Below are 16,494 nucleotides of genomic sequence, written 5' to 3' on the forward strand. Positions count from 1 at the left end.
GTACTAAGACAAATAACAGGACACAGTATGTGTTGCGTTCTTGCCAGTTGTGCTGACTGGTATAAAGTTTGGTCTAATAAATCCTGGCTCTCGATCAGGCCTGATATGTTTAATAGATCCTGATTCCAGTTGTATAGTTTTATTGCGGCGTTTCACAAACAAGTACAGGGATTCATTGTGCATTCAGCTCACTTAAATAGGCTTCTGAAGATAGACACCATTAAGCCAGGGACGACCATAACACTAGAGCAGATGAAGGTCATCCCTTGTGTGAACCCACAGAGTACCAGATACTTTGAATGAGAAAACAGCAATGGTCAGAGGATCTCTGAGGTGAAATGGTCAATAGGCCACCACAGTTGCCTGTCAGTCTTATTCAGCTGAGATGATGTTGAATGTAGTATCAGTAGAAAGGACCATCTACCTCCAACTGTGGGTGCTGATGTTTTCCTGGTCAGGTTCATCATTGAAATGCTAATGGTCTGTCATTGTATATGTGGCCGTTGTTGTTGTTAACAGGCATCTCTGTTTTTTTGGGGGGGGTCAAAGAAGGCTGTATGGCATATGACCATGTCTAAGACACAAGTGTTTCTACCTGTTGTAAAAGGCCATACTGCAAGGTGTGGTGCAAAGCATGCCATCATAGCTGCTATTGACTTTGATCCACAGCCCAGTCTCTCTTTGCATGTCTTTGTGGTCTCCATGCCATGAATCATACTAATGGGGATCGCTGCCCACATGTTCAGACAGTCTTGTCAAAGGCATTCATGGTGTTGCACTTGGTTGTTCACATGGAAGTGACAGAAGTAGTTGTGTGATGCATGAAAGAAGAGTGCTTTGAGAGAGTACCAAACCCTGCCTACTTTCACACCTGGCCCATCACTGTGAAAAGTGGGTGTGATTGTTTGATTGTCTGTCACTTCCTTTGAATCATACTGATGCTTTAATTTTAAGCTACTTCACGTGTAAAAAAAAAAATGCACATAACCACATCTCCCATTAGTTAAGAACAGGGAAGAAAATCATAGCGAAACTGGTTAGAGCTTCTAGAAAATGATTCAGAGTCCACTTGTGAGGGCTGTTATATGGCTGAAATTGAGACGATCAACTTATACACATTCAGAACAGATTTACAGAAAACACAAGGTTCAGAATTCCTCTGAATAGGTTGGAGACGTGTGCTAATCGTGACTTTGGAGAGTATTTGGACAAAGGGGCAAACGTGAGCAAATCTCTTTTGTGATCTCAGCCTTAACAGTTCCTGCACCAGACTTGGATACTGCCCACAGTTTCCAAGCTGTGTGTGTCTTAGGGAACACAAGTGAATTAGTTTGTAGATGTGAAGCCTTTTTGCAGATAAAGGCCTTTTTTCAGTGCAGGAACTCTGAAGCACTTCGCAGCAAACTGTAGGTTGTGCACACTACAGAAGAGTGGTACTTAGAGGGGCATTTCCATTATTTGGAATGAGACAATGATTGGTGTTTGTTATACAGTTCATTTGGCCACATCTGCTTTTTCGCAGCCCAGGTGTTTTGGGCCAATAATTTCATTGTATGCATGCCAACTCTGTCCACCAAAGGAAGTGCTCTAATGTGGAATGGCATTATGATCTTGGAAATTTATTCATTTCCCATCTTTACTTTTTTTTTTTTTTTTTTTTTTTTTTTTCCCAATGTTGCATGTGGATGACTGAGCTTGTCCAGTGTAGTTTTGAATTCAACAACAGTTATTAGAAGGCTAGTGACTTTTTATGGAAACAAAACACTAAAAAAAAAAAATTAGGGTGAAAGGAAGTGTGTTGTGTCATTTGTCCTTCTCCAGTGGCCGTAAACAAGTGTGCCTGAAATACTTTGCAAGACTTTTCCACACGTTAATGCTTCCTCCTCTAGACGTGCTGTGTGATGGAATAGTTTTGTGAAGGTAGCCTTCATCAGTTCAGATTGCCGAGGGCTCCACATGTCTGACAGCCAAGCTATGTTTAGCTGTGATTAGCTTTTTATTTACATCTAATGATTGTGGAGTTATCGCGTTCTACTTAAGGAACAACTTTGAAACATGACTTGAGGTCTTTATTTCACTTAAGGTCATGTAAATGTATCAGTGACATTTAACCATGTGGTTTAATTTTTAAATTTGAGTCCAACCTAATGTGAAAAACAAACCCTTTATTTGGCCAAATAATGATTTGGAAGACAATTTTTATTTTGTATTTTCTGTGAAGTTTGTTTGATGAATTTGGCAGATGTGAAGGCAAATGAATGTATATCTTTGTACAAACCATTTAGTTCAGAGGACATGTTAGTTGTGACAAACACATGCAAGAAAAAAACTTTTATAAATCTTTTTGTATTAGAACATTAACAATGGTAATTTTTGTATATACGAAGGCTAGGCTTTCTGATTAGCAGAAAGGTAAAACATTCCTACATTTTTTTTAAATGTATGTCCATTGAGAATAATTATGGAAACATATGCGCAATGTTTTATGTGCCTTTTATTTGGGTTTGTCTAAATAAAAGAAAACAATAAAACATGATTGTGGACTGTCGATGCTGAGTCCCACAGAGGAAAAGTCAATACTGTCCATCTGAGCCGAATCTCCGGACTGACCCCCATGCACTTGAGACACTCTCCTAGATCAGGAGAGATGTACTCCTTTCTGGTCTTAGTTGCTTTTCCTAGCTTTAGTTAAGGTTTCTGGAAGGCTGAGATGGTTCTGAAGCCCCTGGTCTGTGTGGATATTTCTGATGACCAGGCTCTGCAGTGTCTTCATTGGCTCACAGTTCGCCTGCTCATGACGAAAGTGCCTCTGTGACTCTGCGTATTGGAGTGGAATTTGGGGGATTTGTGCCAAATCATGGTCTGTATGTGACAACAAAAACATTTCGGTGTTTTTTTCATTCTTTATTAAACTCGGAAAATGTGAGGCTGTGTGAAGTGTGTTTTTGTTTGACATTCAGTGGTTAACTGACATCTGAATGAATGAATTTGCTGATGTACAATGAAAAATTATTCAGCATACTGACAAATTCACATGTATTTTGTTCACTACATGCCCAAAAGTACTGGTGTCGGGCTGTGGCAAAGGGAAATTTTCACAGTTCTGCATGCAATGATATTTTAGCCAATCGTGTGCCTCTGACTTGAAGAAGACCCTGTGCCCCCGTGCACAAAGCCAGTACCATAAAGAAATGGTTTTCCCATTGAATGGTTTTGATGGCAGTGGACCTCCACAAACAGGATGAGCAGCAATTACAATAATAACAGCTCTAATAATAGACATATGACTAATGATAAAATAGTATATATCATATGGTATGTGTGTGATAGTATGTGCTTATATCCAAATCTGACAGGATATGACATTATATGTACATAACTATGTGTATCATAATATAAGGAAAATGACTAATAATAACATCACTTGCAGTGGATGTCAGGCATGGCCACGACAATAGGCGCAACCATGATCCATGGGAACTTGCTAGATGGGAAAGCACAAGGATTCTGGGGAAGATGGCAAGTTAGTAAAATGTGTTAATGGGACAATGAGAGGAGAAGGGAGAGGGGGAGAGAGGATGTCAGTGTATCATGGGAGGACATCTGGCAGTCTAAGCCTATAGCAGCGTAACTAGGGACTGGTCCCAGCCCTAATTGTAAGTTATATCAAAAAGGAAAGTTTTAAGCCTATTCCTAAGCTTAAATCCTAGGGGCACAGTGGTACAGAGCATAGGGTACTGCTCTTTAAAATATGATGGTGCCTGACCATTTAGGACTTTATGGCTGAGGAGAAGGATTTAACTTTTATTCTAAATTTTACAAGGAGATGATGCAGGGAGGCTAAAATGGGAGGAATGTTATCTCTTTTCCTGTTTTTTTTTTTTTTTGTTAGAATACGTGTTTGGCTTTAGCAACTTATTGGGGCAACCTCATAGCAAGCCTGGAGGTACACTACCTCACATAGAGGGAATGTTCAAGTGTCCACATAGTTTTGGCCATGTTGTGCAACATAAAGTTCAGTGAATAAAAGCAAGCATAGTTTGTAAGCAGGCCACCCAGAAGGCAAGTTTGCTAAACAAAACAATTGAGATCTCAATCCTGGGCCTGTTGCTGTACCATTTAGTTGCAGATTAAAGACATCTTGAACCTGTGCACTGTGGAAACAGCTGACACTGAACTCTCAGATGCTCTGGTTTTGATGCACAGCTGTTTTTGAGCTGCTGTCTTGTAGAAATCACCTTAACACTAGAGGTTCCTGTATTCAAGCTTTACACTATGGTTAAAGGGGCCATATTGGCTCAGTTATTTAATTATTTTTTTCAGTACTCACTAATAAACATTATTTTAACTAAAGTGTGAACCAAATGAAACAGTGTCATTAAATGCATGTATGAGTGACTTCTGAGGAAGTTATTGATTATTAGAGGTCTGTGTGCATACATTGCTTAAATTTGAAGGTCACACCAGCATTAGACCAGTTACTGAAAAAGTCTGTTAGCAACATGTGAATTCAGTGAATCACTTCCTGACACTGTGAAACCTGAGAAGTAAACAACATTTCCATAAGTATTCGTCAAATGGGTTATGGTTTGGAAAAAAATACATACAAATGAATGGTCTTCTTTTTCTCTTGGCAAGTAACTAATGTCCTTCAAGGTATAATCAGGAAGTCATGGTTACCCGAAAGCTGTAATAAAACTGGGGCAGCACTGTGTGAAATTTCATTACAAGACATTTCTGTCGTCACTACAGTATAACACCCAAATACAAACAAATTCACGTGATCATGCCTTCATAGTGTACAGAGTGAGACTTTGCTATACCTCAGTGTGCATGCAAAGTTCAAAGTTGAATTGTGAAATGTGAAAGTACGCAGAAAGGACTTTAAAAAGCCGCAAGAGAGCACTCACCACTTGTCAGAATCAACTTTAGTGGAGAAGTATAATGACAGATAAAAGAGATGTCTTGTTTAATTCACACAGTACAGAGAGCAAATGTACAATGAGTTACAAATATAGATACATCTCTAAATTGTGACAACAAAACTTAATAAAGCATACGGATAAATAATTAGATGTGGTGATATAAAAATATAAACAAGAAGTGTGTAAAATTATAGATGCACAACTAACAACTTAATAAAACTGCAACAGCAAAACGATTCATTTATTGCTGAAAAAAGTCTGTACATGGTTGCCACTGCGTTGTTCAAGTAGTCTATTATGAACATTGAGTATATTTATTTTATAGTCTGCTTAGACTTTGACCTGCAATTGACAGTAAGATAATACTTTATATTTTGCTCTCACACATATGTATGTATAGTGCCACAGCTTTATTGAGAATGCATGCTAAAATGTGAGTCTTGATACTGGACCCGGTCCACTGTCTCCTCTAGGGTTTTGTGTGTTATTGTCTGTTTTGTGCTGTTTTGTGGAGCCTGTAATTCCATGTCTGTCCAGTTAGTGTCCTCAGTGTCTGATGGCCTTTTTTCAGTCTGCTGCTTTACTGGCCATACTTTGAAAGTCAGAGGGAAGACAGCACAGAAGTGTGTCTCACAACCACTGTATCATTTGTAGCAGATACAGAAAACTCTACCTGTCTCTAACCAGGAGACTACACTGCCTTCTTCCTCATTTTATGTTGAACTATGGTTAAAATAGTTGACTTCTGTTTTGTGTATTTACATTAGGCTCTGACAATAAATACATGAGGGTTGGTGTGTAGCAAAACAGACATCCAAATGATGGTGTATCTTATTAATTCCACATGAAGCACACTTTTCCCCTGTGTACTATAGTGTACAGTACAATAATAAAAACAATAATGTTATGTGTATAGCATTTGTATAGCATCTGATCTAAGGTACATGAAATAGGGAGCAAAACACAGCCAAGAGCAATAAGATAACAGAAATAATGTGGACAACACAAATAAAGAGGTTTGATCCATAAAGATCCAAACAGCTAAAAAAAAAAAGTGAGACAGACCACAAAAAGCAGAAATGCAAAAGAATGGAAAAAAAAAATAAAATAAAAAAATAAATAAAAAAAAGTTTTTAGATGAGGCTCAACCCCAGTGTCCTGCTAGGTTAATACACAGGACAATAAGAGCTACTCACCTTAGTACCAAGGTCATGGTCTCAACTGCTGACAAAAAAAATTGCAGGCCTCCATACTTTTGTATGCTTTCATTTGGTTTCTAGAGTAGAACGATAGTTATATCTACTGCTCAAAAAGCAGGAAATCTTTCAGTTCAGTTGAAAAATTGTTCCTCTTCATAATGTAAGGGTAACATCCAACATATGTTCTGATTTTTTGTTTATACCTTTCTCTCATAATTTCACCTAAACTAGCACAGTAAAAACTCCATCTCGTCCATTGCAGTTGTCACTTCCTGCCCTCCATCTGAATTTAATCGTCATTGGTGTCACATGACTGCGAACAGCCTAGTTTGGAACTACGTGAAATGATTTCACTAAGATATACAGTATATGAACATGTGCAGCAGTGACAGTAGGCAGGGCAGTAAGTTACCCCAGGCCCTTCATTCCAACAGGTGTCAGACTGTTTAACTCCAGCATCATTTAATGTTGTACTATGTTGATGTTTCACATCACATCACAAACCTACTTTTGCACTACTCCAACTACAAAGGGTTGCCTATCAGTTAAACTGTTCTCATGGAGATGCTAATTCTTTCTTTAAAGCTCCACACCAGATGAAGGCATTAAAACCATCTGAATTGACAATTCCAAGGCCTCAGAGAGACCTAATGGATCATGTAGTACTGACAAGTTGTAAATCAGACATTCCTGTAGCAAACTGTTTCGTGTGTCTGTGTGCTTTCTTTTCTACTACATCAGGTTAATGCAAATATTACATTTGATTCAGCTTTGGATGTTCCCACAGCACTAAACTCATAATTTGTATGGCATCAATGTTTTCCCTGTTTGTAGCTTGTAAAATGACAAAACTATGATCTTAATTCTCATAAGCAGCTCGGTCGGAGTTTCTACCATGGAGCCATACTGCCATCTAGAGACTAGTAGTGGTCAGGTTTTAGACACTTGACATGAGACAATTATAATTAGTAGTGCTTAATTCGGCAAATATAATCTGCCTTTCCTTGTTTCTTTGTTCTATTAGTTAGTAATACTATTAGTTATCATATACGTTAGTATTAGTATTGAAGAATGTTGTCATCAATCAATAAATGTGTGTGAGATATGTAGATCGATGTCAACATACATGTTGTGAACAATGTTGAAATGTAATTGAAACAAATTGATCATTTAGACTATGTGACTGACCATAGTGAGAGGCAGATGAATCCATCGCACCCAATCATTAGTTAATGTTTTCTCTCTATAGGATGAAATCACAGCGTTTACCTGTACATCATTCTAAGCGCTAAGGTGCACCAAAGAAATACGCCCCGCAGACCTCAACGGTCTCTTTGTTGTTTTTCGTCTCTCAGTTGTTTTTTCGTCAATCTCAGTCCAGCGGGCTGTTGCACAAAACCTAGATAGGGGATTAAGCCAGGATTTTTCAATTATCCTGGTTGAATTTAGCCGTGACTTGGTTGCACAAAAGCAGAGGCACATAAGTTACTAGGGATGAGCGAGTACAACACTATCTGTATCTGTATCTGTTCAACCATCTAAATGATCTGTATCCATGTCTGTACTTGGAGCGGGTGGGGCCTAATGGAAATGGGTGGGGCTTAAATCTGTACATTATTTTGAGTCTGAAATTGATATACAATACAAATATTAATATAGGCTACTTTGTGTGTTCAGCTATATGTGTGTAAGTGGTCTGTAAGACTGTTTATTTATTAATGATCTGTGTGAACTTGGTGATTCATGCAAACATCCAGTGATGGTAAACAGGGAAATAATATGTCAGCCTTGTTCACTGTATTCTTCTCAAAAGCACCGCGTTCAGTACGAGCAAAGTTTTCCAACTGACTTTATATCACCAGCCAAAGTAAGAGCAAGCAGACGGTATTAAAAAAAGCAAAAAACAAAAAAAATGACCGGAGTGGACGCAGTGAACGACGCGACATGAGCTGTTTTCAGCACTGTCTTGTCAAATGCACCGCATACGTTACGAAACAGCCAGGCTTGATTAATCCTGTTGCTATCTCTGATTGAAGATAAATGTGTTTTACAGTTATTCAGTGTTCTTCTATATATATAATTTTTATTAGCCTGCTTTAAAATACCACAGATACATTGCCATTCAGTTAAGTAGGTCCACTGTTATTTTAATTGTAACCATTATCATTTTTATAATTATTTATGTGATAGCCATTATTACTGTTAGGCCTACTGTTCATATTGCTGTTCGAGGTTTGATGAACATGCATATTACTGCACACCTTGAGATGATTAGAAATGGCTGATGAAGTTGCAGAGGTGGTTTCAATGAAGTTGATGACAAGGGCAATATATAAAGTTCCATTCACATGTGTTTCTTCCTTCACGATGGCGTTCCCTGTTTTGGATGATGTGTTGGATGAAGAAGCACTTATACTGAGAAGGGCTTTCCGATGTGAGAGAGTGTTTCGAGACAGGTCAGACCCGTTGGCATTTCCTGACAACTACCTGCATGAGAGGTACCGATTTTCTGGGGCCGTTGTGCAGACTGCTGGTTCCCAAACTTCAGCACCGCACAGCGTGGAGTCATGCCCTCACCATCCCACAGATGGTCTGTGTTGCACTACGTTTCTTCGCGAGTGGAATGTTCTTATATTCGGTGGGAGATGCTGAAAGCCTGAATAAGGGCACCATTTGCCGCTACATCAGAAATGTGTATTTGGCACTGAAATCATTGGCACACATCTTCATCACCTTCCCTGGCCACAGAAGAATGTGCTACATCAAGGAGGAATTCTACAAGATAAGTAACATCAATTACAGATTACAAGAAGTGTTAACATTAGAATAGTCACTGTAGGATACTCATTATTTTATGTTACAGCTTTCCCTAATGTCATTGGTGTGCTGGACTGTACTCAGATCCACATTAAACATCCGTCAGGGCCACATGAAGGCGATTTTTTAAACAGAAAATCCTTCCACAGTATCAATGTTCAGGTAAGAATGACTTATGGTTATGGTCAACTACATATATTAATTCTGTGTATTAAATTATCTTAATAGACTACATCTTATTGTTTCAGATGATCTGTGATGCTGACTGTGTAGTCAGTAATTTGGATGCAGTGGCCTGGCTCGTCCATGACCCCTGAGTCTTTCGGGCCACTACAGTGTACCAGCAACTATCACAAGGTGAGCCACGCAAATTTTATCTATACGCACCTTGAACATAATGAGTGTGTCAAAAGTTTTACTCCATTTATGTGCATTTTGTATTCTCATGTGAATTCTCTGGTGTGTTGCTGGGAGATAAGTGTTATGCCTGTATGCCATTCCTGCACACTCCCCTTGCAGACCCTCAAACAGCAGCACAGCAAGCATATAATCTTGCCCATGCCAGAACAAGGGCCCAAATTGAGATTCCATTCGATCTTCTAAAGTCACGTTTTCAGTGTCTTCACCACCTGAGGGTCACCCCAGACAGGGCCTGCGACGTCACTGTTGCCTGTACAATCCTACATAATATTGCCTGTCTCAGGAAAGAAAGGGCTCCTAGAGTGGCCCTAGAGATTGACTGGGACAATGCTGCAGTATTTCCAGACAACGTTAATGGCAGACTGGTCAGAGACCAATACATTGTTAATTATTTCAGTTGATTTTTCTTTTTGTTGAAACCATCCCTTACCAATAAAGGATAGTGTATTGTCACTCTTCCCTGTGTACATGTATTTTATTTGGCAATAGTAGCACAGTTTCTGGTTGTTAGTTTCTGTTCTTACAGGAGTGACAAGCTGATAGGACTCCCACATCTGAGGTTCACTGTCATCATGATTGTATAATCTTCCCAAATTATAGTCTCGCTTCACTGGACCGATAACTATATAGTGTTTGCCAGCTTGGAGCTTGAGGGAGAGAGAACAACAATGATTAATACATTGTGTTACAGTCATGCTTACAGTCACTTAGTTTCATGATTTCCAGGTCCAGTTTCCTCAGTGTCTTTCATTTGAATTCCATGTCAAGGTCCGTCTCCTGCAGTTTCTTCTTGTGGGCTTTTATTTTCACATCTGCCAGCTCTATTGGTTAATAAGTGTATATTATTGAACTACTTACGCATTCAGTCGGTCTGCTATTGTTTGCCAGGCTTTTTCTCTCTGTGTAATTACAGCGGCTGTATCGCCTTTTTACTTATAATATGTTTTACCTCCTCATAAGTTTCCATTATCAGTTGTTGCTCACTTGGTTATAGCTCCTGAAGGCCAGACAGAAACTTTTACCAAAACTACAAGATTTTAAACCATCACATTCTGTAAAAAACCTGGGCGTGATTTTTGACTCCGAGCTGACTTTTATCCCACATATCAAAAATATAACACAAATAGGTTTTTATCATCTTAAGAACATAGCCAGAGTCCACCCGATTCTCTCTCAGGCCAGCACAGAGGTGCTGATGCATGCTTTTATTTCCTTTCGTTTAGATTACTGTAATGCCCTGCTCTCTGGTCTTCCCAAAAAGAGTATTTCAAACCTCCAATTACTGCAAAACTGAGCTGCACGCATGCTGATGAAGACCAGAGGGCGGGCCCACATTACACGGGTTTTAGAGTCCCTGCATTGGCTCCCTGTCCGCTTCAGGATCGATTTTAAGGTTCTTTTACTTGTTTTTAAATGTCTTAATGGCCTTGTGCCCTTTTACTTATCTGACCTGCTTTTACCGTATCAACCCTCGCGGACCCTGAGGTCCTCCGGCACCGGTCTTTCATTGATACCAAAAGCCAGAACTAAAACCCACAGTGAGGTGGCATTTAGCAACTATGCCCCACACCTGTGGAACAGCCTGCCGGAGAGCCTGTGGTCATAGTCTCCGATGACTCCTCTCAGTGTGGATGGCTCCAAAGGTGGCGTTTTCCTTGACCATCAGTGCCTTACCATGTTTCACTACTGTCTCGCTACTGTCAGCGGTGAGAATGTGTGTCTATGTGTGTGTGTGTATGCATATGTGTATGTGTGTGTATGTGTGTAGTTGTGGGTTTGTATATGTACATATGGAGGGTGGGATGGGTTTTCTCTGTTTTTCTGTTTTCCTCTATAATGTTGTCAACTGTTGTAAAGCACTTTGTGTTGCATTTTATTATGTATGAAAAGTGCTATATAAATAAAGTTTGATTTGATTTGATTTGATTGATAAAACATCTGTTACGATCCTGCAGACCTGTCTGTTCCTAGTGTTTCTTTTTTCCATTTCCCAGTGTTATTGTTGTCTGTCTGTTTTCCCCTGTCTGTCTAGCTGGGTGTGTCTCTACACCTGGCCAGCTCCGCCTCCACAGGTGCACACCTGATGCTCATGATCCTGATTAAGGAACAGGATGAAAGGGGAGAGCTCTTTCCTACCTGTTGCCAGATTGACTTGAATCCCTGGCGTTGGACCGCCACTTATAGTGTGCTTATGTGTTTCAGTTGTCTGCCTGCCTCATCAGCATGTGCCTTGCCTCAAACCTGATTCATCGCAGCTTCCATAGTTTCCCTCCACTCTCTTTTTGAGTGTTTTTTTGTTCTTTTCCACTCCTTTTGAGTGTGTTTTGTGTTTATTTTGTCCACTCCTTATCAGTGTGTTTATTGTTGCACATTACTGTTCTAAAATAAATTTTGTTTGTTTTCTAAAATTGCTCTCTGGTCTGCATCCTTGGGTCCAAAAAATTTACTCAGGCAAAAAGCCTAACAACATCCTTCACAATCTATGATGAGAATCGAAAACCGGTTCTTGTTGAGAACCGGTTCCCAGTGTTTCAACACCTCGGAATCATTTGCCAATTTTGCAAACGATTCCCTTATCAATTCCAGTGGGAGCAAATGACGTTGTGCGTTACACGTTACGTAGCTTACGCAACGTGTGTTGCTCGAAAACAAATGCTCGAAAGTTTGGTTACATTTCACAAGAAAGGATGACAACAAGGCAACTTGCAATACTTGCAAAGTGGATATTTCATCAAAGGGAGGAAATACTACCAATATGCAGAAACATTTGCAGACACAGCACGCGATAACTTTGAATGAATGTCGTGCTTTTGGTCAGCTCCGGAGTGAATCTCAACCCAGCAGCAGTGGTAACGTTAGCACATCCTCTGCTGTTAATACTGCAGGTAACTAAGTAACTAACACTGCCTATTATGTTAACGCCATTTGCCTCATCGTAAAACCTGCTATTACTAACTGTTAATGTTAAATGAACGCCTTCTCATGCATTACATTTAGATGACCATGATGAGAGACAGAGTCTGAGTGGCTCAGAGGCTGGCAGTACTCGCTCCAGTTCACGTCTACCTCTAGCTTCCGAGTGGATCAGGAAATCCAGCTGTACGGAAGCCTGCCCCCCATCCTGTGCAAGGATAATGCCACCCTATGGTGGTGGAACAAGAGAGAGACTCTGCTGGAGACACCATAAATCCAGAAAGATTGCGTATCCTTCCTGAAAAAGCAGATATGCTTACTTTTCTGCAAAAGAATTGTTAATTCTTCATAGTTAATGTTTGCAGAATTGCACAATGCACAGTTCCATTGGACTTGACTTGATTGTATTTGTCACTGGCTGATGTAGTTTTATTTTTGCTCAGCTCATACATCCTTTTAAAAAGGAGAATTTTCATTTCTATCAGAAAAGTGTAATTGCCACAGAATAATTTATGTTGTATTTTGTTAATTTCTACAGCAGAATATTTATTATTATTTTTATTTTATATTTATTTTCAAAACAAATAAATTTTTCTGGGGACCCCCTGGCATCCCATCGAGGAGCCCTAGACTGTGGCCCTCTTAAGACCTCACTGTTGGCTTTGTAAGGTCATGTTACTTCTAAACTAAACAAAGTTGATGCTAATCGACCTGTTTGTTCTCCTTTTTTCCAAATGAGAATCGATAAGAGAATCGATAAAGAACCAAATTGTTAAGCAGAATCGAAAATGGAATCCGAATCGTAAAAATCTTATCAACAAAAACAGAGCGTAAAGGAGAATGCAGTGATGATCAAGGCACCTAATGTAAAGTACAATGAGACATGCCTGTCAATATAATAATATGAATAATTATCCACAGCACAGCAGATTTTAACAGACATGAGTGGATTTATCACCACTTTACATGTCATCAGTAAAAGACACAAGAACCTTATAAATAATATTTTTATTGACATTTTAACTTTTTACAGTGGCAAACGTCTTTACATTGGCAAACTTATCATCATATACTCAAGTCACTCCATGTAATAAATCTTCATTTTTCCAACTGAAAGGACCAATAAGCAATCAATTAGGTCAATATAATGAAAAATACAATTTAGTTCTTGTGTTTTACATAAAGAACACTGCCAGTAGATCAAGGCTGAAAGTGTTTTGCAAGTTTAGAATAAGCTTATTTTATTGGTGATGGAAGGTAATCCTTTCCCGTAACAGTAGTCACCTTTGTTATGGTCTGTACAAGACGTTCAGCTCACACAACCATTGCTTGTCATTGCGGATAGAAACATAAGCTGCAGCCTATACAATTTCACGATGAGGTATTTCATTCTGATTTTAAATGTGAATATACATTTGAACCACTAGACAATGTATTTGTAAAATAACGAATTTAAAGCTATGTTTATCCATTATTACTGTCCATATCTGTATCTATCTGTCCAGCAGTTACTGTATAACTCTCTCTGATGTTTGGATCTTGAGAGTGTGCTTTTGTGCAGGAAACAGCTCCCTATGGAGTCAAAATTGTTCACACTGGAAACATCCTGGTGGTAACACCAAAACAATAATAATGAGTTACTGAAAAGCTCCAGAGCTGGGTGTTAACTGAGTGTGGGTGTGTGCGTGAGTGTGTGTATGAGTAAAACAGGTGATCAGGGTGAAACAGAGTCGAATGCCACATTTTGGCTCATTGTGAAGACAAATATGACTCTATTCTCCTTTCTGTCCATAACTCATTATAATATAATATCTCATTTCGCAACATTAACTGCTTTTGTCCAAGACCCAGAGCATTTTTTTTTTTTTTAACTGCACCCAGAAATCAGAAATTAGGAAATTGACTTATATTAAAGCAATACTGTAGCCTAGACTTTCCACAGTTATTTTGAGCCTTAGCCTTAATTTTGTTATTTTGAAATTTTACTTCTCGGTCATTGTTGTTGTTCTTGTTGTTATTATATTGTTTACATTTCACTTTGTTGAATATCACTTTTAATTGTTTTAATTTTAATTGTAACTATTTTTTTTTTCCACTGGTATGATCATCTGACCATTTTAGCTCACCTCAGTACTTCATTTGTGGTTCTGATTATGTGGCTTGTAATTTAGCGGTCAACAAGTGACTAAGGGTCCTTTCAGTCTGCCTCTATTAAAGTGGACTCACATTATGCTGTATGAACATTATACTGAATATATTGAGACAGCACATTGACTTTGATGAAATGCTGAGTTTACATCAGCAATAACCAAATAATAAGAAACTGCAAATCAGAAAACAAAGTCTCACTGAAATATTGACTATACTGATAAAAAAAAAACAGAGATTAGAAATGAAGGTTCGTCTCTGTTTATAAAGACCTGGTTCTGCAGGTCAAGCAATAAATGTCCAAGCTATTTATTTGACATTTACGTTAAATCCTTGAACTTGACCAGTCACTTATGGGCTATACTGCACTCTTTTAGGCCTTGTTGAAATATTTGGGGTGATTATGTTGGTAAGTGCCAGCACAGTCAAATGTATGAATAAGAATCTTTAAGGAAAGTCCATGAGAAAATTGCTTCGTGCTCCTTTTGAAACAAAATAATATCTTTTCTTTTTCCTTTAACCACTGTATTTACAGGAGGCATATTTAACATGCACCATCAGTTCCTACCAATTTATTTTCATCATAATCATTGTTTCATCATGACTATTTTAATCAGTCACAACTTTACAGTTATCATTAAACCACAATACAGAATCATCCAACCCAAAGCTAAATCAAAAGTAATGAAAGATAATTCAAACATAGTAGATTAATTAAAAAAAATCTATAAAAAAACTCACATGCACATTCATTAACACCATGGAATACAACATGACAAGCCTTGAGATCTGCCTGCACCAACTGATTCTCTTGGTTTTTACTAAGATAAACTGAATAAAAACAGTAGCATTATTCACAACTACTGAGTAAGCGTCTTTTGCTATCATGAAATGCATAGAGAAAGTGATGATTCTCATCATTACTAAGATTGAAACTTTACTAAGATTTAAACCTGTAAACTGCATAAGTACACTGTCACCCGGTATTCATAGATAATTGTGCTTTTATATACCCTCGGAGTTTTTGTTTCACGACATGATGGTTTAAAGTTCACTTACTAAATATTCTAATAAATACAAACCAGAATATTATAGCACTGCATTTGTCTGATGAGTAGAGGTGTGCTCAAACCAAATTCAGGGGAACAATTTTGTGTTGTGTAAATGCATAACAATGACAACAGGACTGGTTTTGCAGTTCCTTTTTATTTCCCCAGTGTGACTATGATGACTGTGAAGATACTAGCTGTAAGCTGCTAGTGACGTGTGCATAGTTGCAAGCCAGGTGGCCAACACTATCTTTCTTGTGTGTTATCATGTAGGAATTTCTTCGCATGCAAAGTTACTGCTTTATAACTGGTCAAAATTGGGCATCTTTATTGAAAATAGTAATATTAGTAATTTATTATTGATTAATAATGACATTGTAAGCATGTTTATATTTTGAAATTTTGCACATTATCACATATGAATTTAGGAACTGACTGGTAATGACATATTTGGCCATGTGACCCTTTTACATGGCTCTGTCCAGGTTTCCAGCTGAGAAACTTTATGATAAACTTGGTGGTGGACTTTAATATTATGCACAAGTTAATATTGTTTAATCTATGAATAATGCAATTCCCTTCTGTTCTACTAAAACTAAATAAAATACAGACATAAAAAAGAAGATACATCCTAAATGACATGATTTTGGCGACCTGGCTTGTGACATACATTGACAATGTGTGTGTGTGTGTGTGTGTGTGTGTGTGTGTGCATGTGTGTGCGTGTGTGTGTGTGTGTGTGTGTGTGTGTGTGTGTGTGTGTGTGTGTGTGTGTGCATGTTCATGTGTGTGCTTCTGTTTGTGTAAAAGATTTTAACAGATCTCAAAACATTGCAGTTCTTTTTGGTATTTTCCTCCAGTCTCTCTTTTCTTTGTCTTTATACAATTTGCAGTTGGCTCATAAAGCCTAGAAACACTTTCAGCTCTCTGTTAATCTGATAATTCAAACATGAAAATGTTTAGTGCTTGTTTTCAGTGTTCAGTTTTTTCAGCCATGTCTTTTGCTTTGACTGCCTGTGCCAC

This window comes from Chaetodon auriga, chromosome 7 (assembly GCF_051107435.1).
Source record: "Chaetodon auriga isolate fChaAug3 chromosome 7, fChaAug3.hap1, whole genome shotgun sequence".
Lineage (NCBI taxonomy): Eukaryota > Metazoa > Chordata > Actinopteri > Chaetodontiformes > Chaetodontidae > Chaetodon > Chaetodon auriga.